This window comes from Pristiophorus japonicus, chromosome 11 (genome assembly GCF_044704955.1).
Source record: "Pristiophorus japonicus isolate sPriJap1 chromosome 11, sPriJap1.hap1, whole genome shotgun sequence".
In the NCBI taxonomy this organism is placed as follows: Eukaryota; Metazoa; Chordata; class Chondrichthyes; family Pristiophoridae; genus Pristiophorus; species Pristiophorus japonicus.
In genome coordinates, this window is record NC_091987.1 from 178,528,575 (window position 1) to 178,540,764 (window position 12,190).

Consider the following 12,190-nt stretch of genomic DNA (forward strand, 5'->3'; position numbering starts at 1 on the left):
AGCGAGAGAAAACGAACACAAAGACAAAAAGAATTGGCAAGAGCAGAGTTTGAGGAGAGAGACAGAATGAGGGAAGAGAGAAAATAGAGCAAGAAAAAGTGTAATAGAAGGAGGGAAAGAAAGAGGAGAGAAAATGAAGGGAAATAGTGAAATTGTGAGAGAGAGCGAGAGAGAGAGCGAGCGAGCTGTGGAATGTGCGATCACTCTCTGGGCAGCATGTCCATGTGAGATCAGACTCGACCTTGCTTGTCAACTTTGAATAATGTTGCTGGTTCCTCAGGTAGATCTCAGATACTGAAACTGTAGATGCTCTGGTCTGACCAGGGGTGAACTTTAGCCGGGTTCAGCGGCATTTAAAGTGGCTAATGATGAATTTAGTGCAAGACTGTAGCCTTTGTTCAGCCTCCACATCTGTTTTCTCTTAAAGCAGCATAGACTGAAATAATGTTTTTCACCCCTTACTCTATGATGGCCATAAATTATTGTACAGCCACCGTTTCCAAGCAGGCGAGTGAAAAGTCAGTGAGCGTTTTAACTTCCTCGCTGTGATGTGCTTCATTAAAGCGGTAAATGCTGTATTTAACAGTGTCCCTCCTGACGGCAGCTGGATTAGGGGGAAAGGCCTGTGAGTCGTGGACTATCTGACTGTCACGTCAAACTCACAAGAGGCGGGATCTCGAACTTCAAGTTTTGGGAAAGTGGCACTTGAACACATTTAGAGGCTGCTCCCCTGACCAACTTGGTGAGTCTCCAATTTATTTTACGTTTTATTATCAGATTAACCCCAGCGCTTTCCTTCGGGACTTGAAACATCTGCGTTTTGAATATTGCCGATATAACTGCAGTTAAAGCCTCAGGTTAATACCAGTGCTGTCTTGTTTATATATGTTTGTTTAAAGAGTATTGTCCAGGCGATTGGCAAGTCCCTCTGCACTCGGGCAGCCCCGAAGGGCACTGAATGGATAAAGGAGACGGGTGGATAGATAAAGGGGATGGTTGGCTGTCTCCGGGGAGGAGGGGAACTGCTGTTCCTCAGTTTCGCTATGTGATGGCTTTAGTTGGGTGACATTGTCGGACTGATATGGGATCCAAAAACAACACAGGCTGCTTCAGTTACAAAAAAAAGTCATTTAGCAGCAATTTCCTCTGAAGAGCAATTTGCCCCTAATAGACCAATTTCTGGGCTATGCAACACCGGAAAAGGAGACATCCTTACAGCAGCGAGAGGGGTTCAGGGAGAGTTTGAAGGGAGGGAGTCACTGCTGACAGTGCTGGACAAGACGCCAGCATCGACATAGGCTGCTCTCCCCACGTCACCGTCAGTGCATCCCCTTAAATTCAGCATACTGTCACGGTTGTCCACTTTGCGCTATCTCCTGTGGGCATGGAATCATTAACGATAGACCACAAGAGATCCTCAGTGGGATCTGCTGGCAAAGGAATGGTAGGGACAATAGGGGAGGTTAGAGGGACTGAGGGAGGTTACAGGAGGCGTGAGGGAGGTTGTAGGGGGAGTGAGGGAGGTTGAAGGGGATGTGAAGGAGGTTGGAGGGACAGAGGGAGGTTGGAGGGGGGTGAGGGAGGCTAGAGGAAGTGTAGGGAGGTTGGAGGGACTGTGAAGGAGGTTGGAAGGGGTTGGAGGGGTGCAGGGTGGTTAGAGAGGGTGTAAGGGAGGTTAATGGGTGAAACATAAGATTCTGAGGGGGATTGACAAGGTAGATGCTGAGAGGTTGATTCCCCTGGCCGGAGAGTCTAGAACCAGGGGGCACAGTCTCAGGATAAGGGGTTGGCCATTTAAGACGGAGATGAGGAGGAATTTATTTACTCAGCGGGTTGTGAATCTTTAGAATTCTCTACCTCAGAGGGCTGTAGATCATTAAGGATATTCAAGGCTGAGATCGATATATATTTGGATTATAGGGGAATCCATGGATATGAGAATCGGGCAGGAAAGTGAAGTTAAAGAAAAATAAATAAAGACTTGGATTTATATAGCGCCTTTCACGACCACTGGACGTCTCAAAGAGCGTTACAGCCAATGAAGTACTTTTGGAGTGTAGTCACTGTTGTAATGTAGGAAACGCGGCAGCCAATTGAAGGGGAGGTTAGAGGAGATGTGAGGGCAGTTGGAGGGGTGTGAAGTCAAAGATCAGCCATGATCTTATTGAATGCCGGAACAGGCTCGAAGGGCTGCATAGCCTACTCCTGCTCCTATTTCTTATTTTCTTATATAGGAGAGACTGAGGGAGGTTAGAGGGAGTGAGGGAGGTTAGAGGGAGTGAGGGAGGTTAGAGGGGGAACGAGGGAGGTTAGAGGGAGTGAGGGAGGTTAGAGAGGAATTGAAGGAGGTTAGAGGGGGAGTGAGGGAGGTTAGAGGGGGAGTGAGGGAGGTTAGAGGAAGTGAGGGAGGTTAGAGGGATTGAGGGAGGTTAGAGGGGGAGTGAGGGAGGTTAGAGGGAGTGAGGGAGGTTAGAGGGGGAGTGAGGGAGGTTAGAGGGGGAGTGAGGGAGGTTAGAGGGAGTGAGGGAGGTTAGAGGGAGAGTGAGGGAGGTTAGAGGGGAATTGAGGGAGGTTAGAGGGGGAGTGATGGAGGTTAGAAGAAGTGAGGGAGGTTAGAGGGAGTGAGGGAGGTTAGAGGGACTGAGGGAAGTTAGAGGGAGAGTATGATTATGATGTACAGACTGGAGAAATTTGCTAAAATGTCTATTTACTTATTTATTCTGTAACGATAACCCCGTGTTGTGTGAACATGTAAAGAGAATATTGATCAGAGAGCCGAAGGCACATGTCGTGTATCTCAGTAACCAGCTGGAACAAGTCAATGGGACGTAGGAGAGAGGGAGTCTCTGATTTAAACATATCCAGGATCAGTACAGTGACATTCAACAATCGACCTGTGTGGAATTGGATGGTTTAACCCACAGAAACAGTGGGCAGGGCTCGGTCAGCTTCTGGAGAGAATCCTGTGTGTGTTTGAACATTGGTGCAGTGGGCTTTTCTCTGATGTGCTTTGTGATTGAATACTCTGTCAATAACATTGGCCCGAACACAAACTCAGTACTCTCGCCATCAACTCCATCTCCCTCCCCAGCCACTGTCTCAGGCTGAATCGGCCTGTTCATAATCTCAGCATTCTATTCAACCCTGAGCTGATCTTCTAACACCACATCCTCTCCATTGCAAAAACCGCCTGTTTCCACCTCTGTAACATTGCCTTTCTCCACCCCTGCCTCAGCCCATCTGCTGCTGGAACCCTCATCCATGCCAGTGTCGCCTTCAGGCTCGAATATTCCAATGATCCACCTAGCCTCCAATCTTCAACCTTCTGTATACTTCAGCTCATCCAAACTCTGTTGCCTGTATCCTACCCTGCACCAGGTCCCACCTACCCATTGCGCCTGTGCTGGCTGTCTCACAGTCCCCCAAATTCTCCTCCTCTTGCTTACATCTCTTAATGGCTGCACCCCTCCCGATCTCTATAACCTCCTCCAGCCCTGCAGCCTTCTCCCCCAAGAATCCTTTGTCCCTCTAACTCTGGCCCTTTGAACATTCCCCCGTCCCTGGGCTCCACGTGTTGGAATTCCCTCCTGTAATGTGTGGCCCTGTGAGGATGCTCACAGGTTTCTAGAGCTGTTGCATGGCCAAGGGGGCCATCAGCCGGTCCAGGCAGCGGGTGGTCGAGGGGGTCATTCAGCCCGACTGCCTGCCTCTCTTCTGCGGTTACATCCGAGCCAGGGTGTCCCTGGAGATGGAGCACACGGTGTCCACCGGTACGCTCGCGGCCTTCATGAGAGGTGGGCACCGGAGGGACTCGAGTGCATCATCACCCCCGGCAACCAAATTTTAATTTGAACCACATGTCTAAAGTTTAATTTGTCTAAGTTTGTCGGTTTTAGTGTTCCCCCCCCCCACCTCCCCCCCCACTTTTAGCATAATTTGTGTTTTTGGTGCCCTCAAAAAAAAAAGGGGGGCACTTGAAAAGTTTTTGGGAGCGTGACCCCCACTTTAATCAAGGGGAACTTCATTATTGTGTCTACAAAAATAGTTGTAGAGCTGTTGCATTGTGAATGGTTTAGCCAGTCAGATAATGTTCACAAGACTCAATAAAACCCCAGCCAGTTGGGTTCGGGGGATCCACGATGGGGCAGGTGGTTGTGAGCCTGGTGGATGAACTGGTAATGTGTCGTGTGATTGTTAAACCTTTGTTAATAAACCAACTAGTTCTTAATAGCAATGTGTGGCTATGAATTCTTAAGCAAAGAACCCAGGAAGTAAATACATTACACCTCCCTAAAGCCCTCCCGCTCCACACCTTCTCAATTCAGATGCTCCTCTTTGACCCTCCTAATATCTCCTTCCATGTGTTTCCCTGTGAAGAGCCTTTTTTCTATGCTAAAGGAGCTATAGAAATGTATGTTGTTCTGTTTTCTGTTGACAATGACGAGTGACGAGTGACGGTGATTATTGTTGCTGCCTTGGGGTGAAGACGTACCCGCCCACAGCGCAGGCCGAAGTTTCCGATCGACACTGCTGGTGGGCAAGGCTCGATTTGGCACTCAGGTGGGGTACCGGTAATGTATTTGCTTCATGGGTTCTTTGCTTAAGAATTGCTATTAAGAACTAGTTGCTTTATTAGCAAAGGTTTAACAATCACACGACACATTACCAGTTCATCCACCAGGCTCACAACCACCTGCCTCATCGTGGATCCCCCGAACCCAATGGACTGGGGTTTTATTGAGTCTTGTGAACATCACGTGACTGGCTAAGCCACTCACAACTCAACAGTTCTACAACTATTTTAAGTTGATCTGTAAATCAAGTGCCCCCTGATTAAAGGGAGGGCACTAAAACCGACACATTAAACAAATTAAACTTTGGACAATAAACTTAAATAAAATAAAAATTTGGTTGCCGGGGGTGATGATGCACTCCAGTCCCTCCGGCAACCACCACTTGCGGAAGGCCGCGAGCGTACCAGTGGACACCGCATGCTCCATCTCCAGGGACACCCTGGCTCGGATGTAACCGCGGAAGAGAGGCAGGCGGTCGGGCGGAACGACCCCCTTGACCGCCCGCTGCCTGAACCGGCTGATGGCACCCTTGGCCGTGCCCAGGAGCAGTCCTATCAACAGCTCTACAAACCTGTGAGCATACCCACAGGGGCACACATTATAATCCCCAAGGCCGGCTGGCACTCATGGAACTGTATCCCAGCAAAGAAGGGTAACCATGCGAGGGAGAGCGAGGGAAGGAGAAAGAAGTGGCCTGGAAAGGAACAAATATCACAGTGCCCGTGTTGCTCGGCAGATGTTGCTGGGTCTGTCCAACAGTTTGTAAACTAGTCTCCACTTGCAGCTCACTGCGGAGCTCCACTTCTCTCACCGCTCCTCTTACTCACTGCCCTTTTCCTTCATGCATTTTAATTAAATGATTCATTTTTTTGCAAGGATCATTTTGTAATTTCCGTTTTCCCTATTTAGATCTCGTGTCCCTGAGCTGCAATCCACTCTACTTAAGCAATTCTTTATTCATTCTCGGGATGTGGACATCACTGGTGAGGCCGACAGTTATTGCCCAACCCTAGGTGATCTCTCCCCTCCCCCTGTCCCCTCCCCCAGACCCCCTCCCCTCCCCCAGTCCACCTCCTCGCCCCCAGACCCCCAGTCATCCATTCCTGTCCCTCTCCCCTAGTCCCCTCCCCTCTCCTCCTCTCACCCAGACCCCCTCCCCTCCCCCAGTTCACCTCCTCTCCCCCAGACCCCCAGTCCTCCATTCCTGTTCCCCTCCCCAGTCCCCCTCCCCTCCTCTCCCCCAGACCCCCAATCCTCCATTCCTGTTCCCCTCCCAAGTCCCCCTCCCCTCCTCTCCCCCAGTCCATCTCCTCTCCCCCAGTCCCTCCCCTTCCCCAGTCCTGTCCCCCTCCCACAGTCTCTCACACCCCCGGGTCCTCTCCCCTCCCCCAGTCCCCCTCCTCTCCCCCAGACCCCCTCCAGTCACCCAGTCCCTCCCCTCCCCCAGTCCCTCCCCCCTTTCCCCTCCCCTCCCCTCCCCAGTCCCTCTCCTCTCCCCCAGTATCCCTCCCCTCCCCCAGTCCCTCCCCTCCCCCAGTCCCTCACACCCCCCAGTCCCTCCCCTCCCCAGTCCCTCTCCTCTCCCCCAGTCCCCGTCCCCTCCCCTCCTCTCACCCAGTCCCTCCCCTCACCCAGTCCCTCCCTTCCCCATTCCCCTCCCCAGTCACGGTCCCCTCCCCTCCTCTCCCCAGTCCCTCCCCTCCCCTCCCCAGTCCCTCCCCTCCCCAGTCCCTCTCTGTAATGCAGTTCCACATACCTGCAGTGTCTGGGAGCGAGAAACGGTGGTGCCACAATATATTCGACACTCACGGCCCACTTACCCACCTGAGATACTGGAGGACCCCTTGGTGCCTTTACATTGCCTGCATTTCCCCATCTGAAACCAGTTTAATGATTATCCCTTCCTGAAGGTGCTGACTCGTGCTAGGGAAGCATCCAGAGAACCAGCCTGCCCACAATCTAGTGGTTAGCTGATGACTACAGGGGATCGCAGTCCAATGGACGTCCATACATGCACTTTTCAGGGAGACATCATTGGTTGGTGATCCGGAGTGGGAACTCTCCCTGATTTTTCATTCGCCCCCTTCCTTCCTGGCAATGTTAGTCATTTGAGAATATACTGATGAGAGTAAACGGGCTACAATGGACCTCAGCTAAGAATGGGGAAAATGAGACAGTGTTCCCCGTCCTGATCGCTAGCCAATGGCCACTAATGGAAAGTGTGGAGGCCTCGACCTGTGAGAAATCATCAGCGGCAGGTCTGGGCCATAAAAGAAACGGTGAGCAGTGGCCTCGGGAGCAGTGTGGTGGCATACCACTTCAGGGAACAGCACGAGCTGGTGCAGGAGGGCGACGGCAGCGAAGAGCGACGTCAGCAAGGTCCAGGTCGGTGATTGGAGCATGGGCAGATACTGCGGGAGTGGCGATAGACTGTAGAGGGACGTGATCGGGGCCCAGGAGAGGCGTGAGTTCGGGGCCAGGGGCCCAGTGGCAGCACGGGCCAGCCCACACTGCGATACGTGTGCGCACTAGGTCCGTGCAGCAGAGCAGGTCTCCAGTCATCTTGGGTAATCCTTGCCACTGGACCAAGACCTAGCTCTGTCAAGTCCGTGTGGTGGCTGGTGTGCAACAGCCACCACATTTAAAAAAAATCCACGCATAGGCATCTTCCACCCTTGAGGATGTAGTTCGGGTTCTTCATTTGAAACACCTGTGAACTCACCCTTTTTTTGGCGTGGAAGCAAGTCATCCTCGTTTCGAGGGACTGCCTATGATGATGAATGGAAAGAGTGAAAGTTTGGGTGTGGCTTGAGGACAGGATCAGGTTCAGCTGTGATGCTCACCATGGTTGAATTGCCGGTTGACATTAACTGTCTAGGCTCACAATCACACTTGAGCTCTTGGGTGAGGTAACGAGTGACTTGGTGTTGATGGAATTGCAGGCAGGCAGGACAGGAAGGGAGAAAAGTGTGGCTAACAAAGGTACAATGAAGAACGTGTTAAATCAAATGCACAGAAATCAAAGGAATGTCTTAAAACAATCCAGTTAAATATTTTTAGTTTTCGCTGAAGTTTTTACCAGAGTTTAAAGAAGGGTGAAAATGACTGTGAAAGTAAGCCGAATATGAGTGTTTAAGTATGTTTTTAATCGGATGTATAATTCTGAAACCACACACACACACACAACCTATGGAATACAGAGTCAGCCGTGGCTCAGTGGGTAGCAATATTGCCTTCTGAGTCTGAAGGTTGTGGATTCAATTCCCATTCCAGAGACTTCAGCACAAAATCCAGGCTGGCTCTCCAGTTCAGTACTGAGGGAGTGCTGCATGTTGTGTTCATACTCTATTTGTTTGTTACAGCACACTAGACAGGCATTAGGACCCTGCGGGAGCTATTCACATCTGCTGCAAACATGCTGGTTCATGCTGGTTTGGCGACACCATTTTGGGAGTCGCTATGAAGGACACAGTTAGTTACCTTACTCCTGTTTCAGTTAGTCTGTTTATTTACATACACTGCACTGTCGGAGGTGCCATCTTTCGGATGAGGTGTTGAACTCTCTCAGGTGGATATAAAAGATCCCGTGGCACTATGCGAAGAAGAGCAGGGGAGTTCTCCCTGGCGATCTGGCCAATATTTATCCCTCAATCAACATAACAAAATCAGATTATCTGGTCATTATCTCATTGCTGTTTGTGGGAGCTTGCTGTGTGCCAATTGGCTGCTGTATTTCCTACATTACAACAGTGACTACACTTCAAAAAGTACTTCATTGGCTGTAAAGCACTTTGGGACATCCTGAGGTTGTGAAAGGCGCTATAGAAATGCAAGTTATTCTTTCTTTCTTGAGCTACACAGCACCAAAACACCAAGGCTTCTTTTCTCGTGGGGTATCCTGTTCATCCTACACACTGTGTGACTATAGTTGCGCCCGCAGAGAGCCACAGACAAGAGTTAAAAAATGTGCTTATTATAAAATGTCACGACAGAACCAGAATAAATTAATGGCAATATTCTCCCATTACACTGCCCCACGATCCCGCCCCCCCCAACAATTACACTGCCCCAAGACCCTCCCATTACACTGACCCAGAACCCCCCCCAACCATTGCACTGACCCAGAACCCCCCCCCCCCATCGCCCATTGTACTGACCCAGAACCCCCCCCCCCATCGCCCATTGTACTGACCCAGAACCCCCCCCCCGCCCATTGCACTGACCCAGGACTCCTCCCCCCAACTATTATACTGACCCAAAACCCTGCCACCATTGCACTGACCCAGAACCCCCCCCCCGCCCATTACACTGACCCAGAACCCCCCACCCATTGCACTGACCCAGGGCCCCCCCCCCCCCCCCCGACATTGTACTGACCCATGATTCCCCCGCCCACATCACCTTTTCTCATTCTCATTAAACAGACACCATGGGGAAGGGATCAACAGCCAAGAGCAGGTTTCTTTAAATGAACGTTTCTGTGAACAGGACAGTTGTGACCGATTCCCATCCAGGCGGTAATTTGTTAAGCGCTAAATATAGGGCGGTGCTGGTAAACTGCACTACACCTGGAAAGGTGCATTACACACAAAGCACAGAGTGCACGGAGAGAGAGGGAAGGAGCAGGAGCTGTCAATGTTTTGTTACTGACTGGGAGATTAGAGCTAATGGAAAATACAGGGAGTGAGAAAGGGGGAGATGGGGAGAGAGAGAGAGAGAGAGAGAGAGAGAAAGGGAGAGGGAGAAAGAAAAGGGAGATGGAGAGAGAGAGTAAGGGGAAGGAGAGAGGAAAAGGGAGATGGAGACAGAAAGGGGAAGGAGACAGAGAGAAAGGGGAGAGAGGAAGGGAAAGGGAGAGAGAAAAAGAAAGGGAGAGGGAGAGGGAGATGGAGAAAGTGAAAGAAAGAGATACGGAGAGAGAAAAGAAAGAGACCGAGTAAAACAAGGGAAGAGAGATAGATAGAGAAAGAGAGAAAAATACATTGAAAGAGAGAGAAAAAGCAAAAAGTGTGTAAAAGAGGAAAAGGTAGACATGGAGAGAGGAGAGACAGCTGTTGCAAAAAGAGAGAGAAATTGGCAAACCATTAGAAAAAAGTAAATGGTTAATTCGCCGCATTGCCGGAGCGGATCTGTACTGGAGGAAGCGTGGGTTGGAGAATCGGCACTGCACAGTACAGTCTGAGCTCACAACTCAAGGGCAGCTCCCACCGGGACACAGAATCAGGGAATTCAACCTCGAGAGAAAGAACTAAAAGCAGAGGACAGAGTGAGAAACCCAGAGACGAGAAGTGGGGAAGTAGGGAAACAAAAAGAGGCAGGGAACACGGAAGAACAAGAGAGAAAGGCAACAAAAAAAGTGAGAGAGAACCAGACACACAGAGAACGGCAAAGAAACTTGCACTGCGGAACAGAGTGTGAGGAGTGGGGAAAGGGAGAGGAAGGGGTAGTGGTTCCCACAGCAAAGCAGAGCGAGGGAGACAGAGAGAGACCTACTGTGGAGCAAGAGAGACACACATTCCGGCTCCCAGCAGGAGGTAGTGTATCAGTGAGTACTGCAGCAATTGCTCTGACTACCCTGCATTAATTCAATTGTGACCAGCCAATAGAGGTTGACCTGACGAAAGCCAGTGTACAAGGCAGGTGGGGGAAGGGGTGAGGGGAGGGGCATGCAGAGTGGGGGAGGTAGAGGCCGTTGCAGGGAGGGGGTGTGGGGAGGGGGACACTGCAAAGCTGCCACCTCAGTGAAGACCCCAGGCCCACAGTGCAGCAGATACCAAGGTTGAAGAGAGTCAGAATGAATCGAGGTGCGTCAGAAAGTTACGGTTAGGGGACAGCAAGCTCGGATTTTAGAAGCCTGAGAATAATTACGTATTAATGACCTACGTAAGCAAAATGTCCCTTCATATCAAAATGTTTTTGATGCTTAAATACCAAACAGTGAACCAGTGAATACAAGAACCAGTGGAAACTTAGCACTGGCCGACTTGCACGAGGGCTACTTTATTTTATGCATTTACATCGGAAGGAACATAAGGAGGCCATTCAGGCCCTCAAATGTGCCCCACCACTCAGCCCCTCGAATCTGCCCCACCACTCAGCCCCTCGAGCCTGCTCCACCATTCAGTTAGCTCATGGTGTCTCAAATCCATCTCCCAATATTCATTACCCATAATACCCTTGCATAACAAAAAGCTATCAATCTCAGTTTTGACATTTTTGAGAGGAGAGAGTTTTTTTGCCAATTTTATCACTTGCAGCTCCGCACTGGGAATGCTAATTATGTAACATTTTCCTGACCGTGTAAACTAGACAAGAAACAGTGCATTGTTGTCCACAAGGCAGGATTTTACAGTGAAGTTACTCAGCTCCTCGAAATTAATGCGACGGGGGTTGGAAGGGGCAGCATGGTCACATGTTCATTGCAGCACCAGTGCAGCACGCCATGCAGCGATAAAGAAAGAGGTGCATTTATATAAAGCATCAGGACATCCCAAAGCACTTTACAGGCAATGAACTACTTTTTGAAGTGTAGTCACTGTTGTAATGTAGCAAATACGGCCGCCAATTTGTGCATAGCAAGCTCCCACAAACAGCAATGAGATCATCTGTTTTAGATGTTGTTTGAGGGAAAGATGTGGATCAGGACACCAGGGAGAAAGTCCCTGCTCTTCTTTGAAATAGTGCCATGGGATCTTTCATTTTCACCTGAGAGGGCAGACGGCGCCAAGGTTAAAGGTCTCATCCGAAAGACAGCACGTCCAACAGTGCAGCACTCCCTCGGCACGGCACTGGAGTGTCTGCCTAGATTTTGTGCTGAAGTCTCTCGAGTGGGGCTTTGACCCAAGACCTTCTGACTCAGAGGTGAGAGTGTTACCAGCGAGCCACGGTTAAATTGGTAAAACGCGGCTCCACACTCGCCATTCCCTTTACCCCAGCCATACTAGCGAGCAGTTCTCCACTGGACAGGAGCCCAGGAGAGGCCAGGGGCCCAGAGGCAGCACGGGTCAGCCCACACTGCAATATGTGTGCGCACTAGGTCCGTGCATCACAGCAGGTCTCCAGTCGTCTTGAGTAACCCTTGCCACTGGACCAAGACCTAGCTCTGTCAAGCCCGTGTGGTGGCTGGTGTGCAACGGCCACCACACGTTAAAAAAATTCATGCACAGGCATCTTCCACCCTTCAACATGTAGTTCGGGATCTGGAATATTAGGTCCTTCATTGAAACACTTGTGAACTCATTGAACTCATCCCTTTTTGGCGTGGAAGCAAGTCATCCTCGTTTCGAGGGACTGCCTATGATGATGATGATGACTGGACTGGAGGCAAATTAGCATGGGACGCTACACCCGCTCTGGGCTGTTTTTGGGCAGCCCCTGGAGCAGGAATGACTGGGAAATGGGGGCACAGTGTCCCAGCCTCCCCCGGATCCAGCTGTGGGAAGCAAGGGAGACAGAGAAACAGGAGCGAGGGATTAGCCCAACAGCTGCAGACAGAAATCAACTTTGGAATTTCAGCTTATTTTCCTGCTCAGCAGAAATATTGGCTTATGAAGTATTCACCGGGATGGAATTAACTGTACCAAGTTAGGAGATTTAGTGAAAGGCTGATTGTCTGT

General features: G+C 50.4%; 1 protein-coding gene across 1 annotated transcript in view; it reads left to right on the plus strand.

Moving 5' to 3' along the window:
• The first annotated feature begins 658 nt into the window (after positions 1-658).
• Positions 659-12,190, plus strand: part of cdon (cell adhesion associated, oncogene regulated) — a 200,475-nt gene continuing 188,943 nt past the window's right edge. Inside the window, exon 1 of the mRNA XM_070894317.1 lies at positions 659-742. The gene's annotated coding sequence lies outside the window, so the exon portion shown is untranslated. The remainder of the gene's footprint in view (positions 743-12,190) is intronic.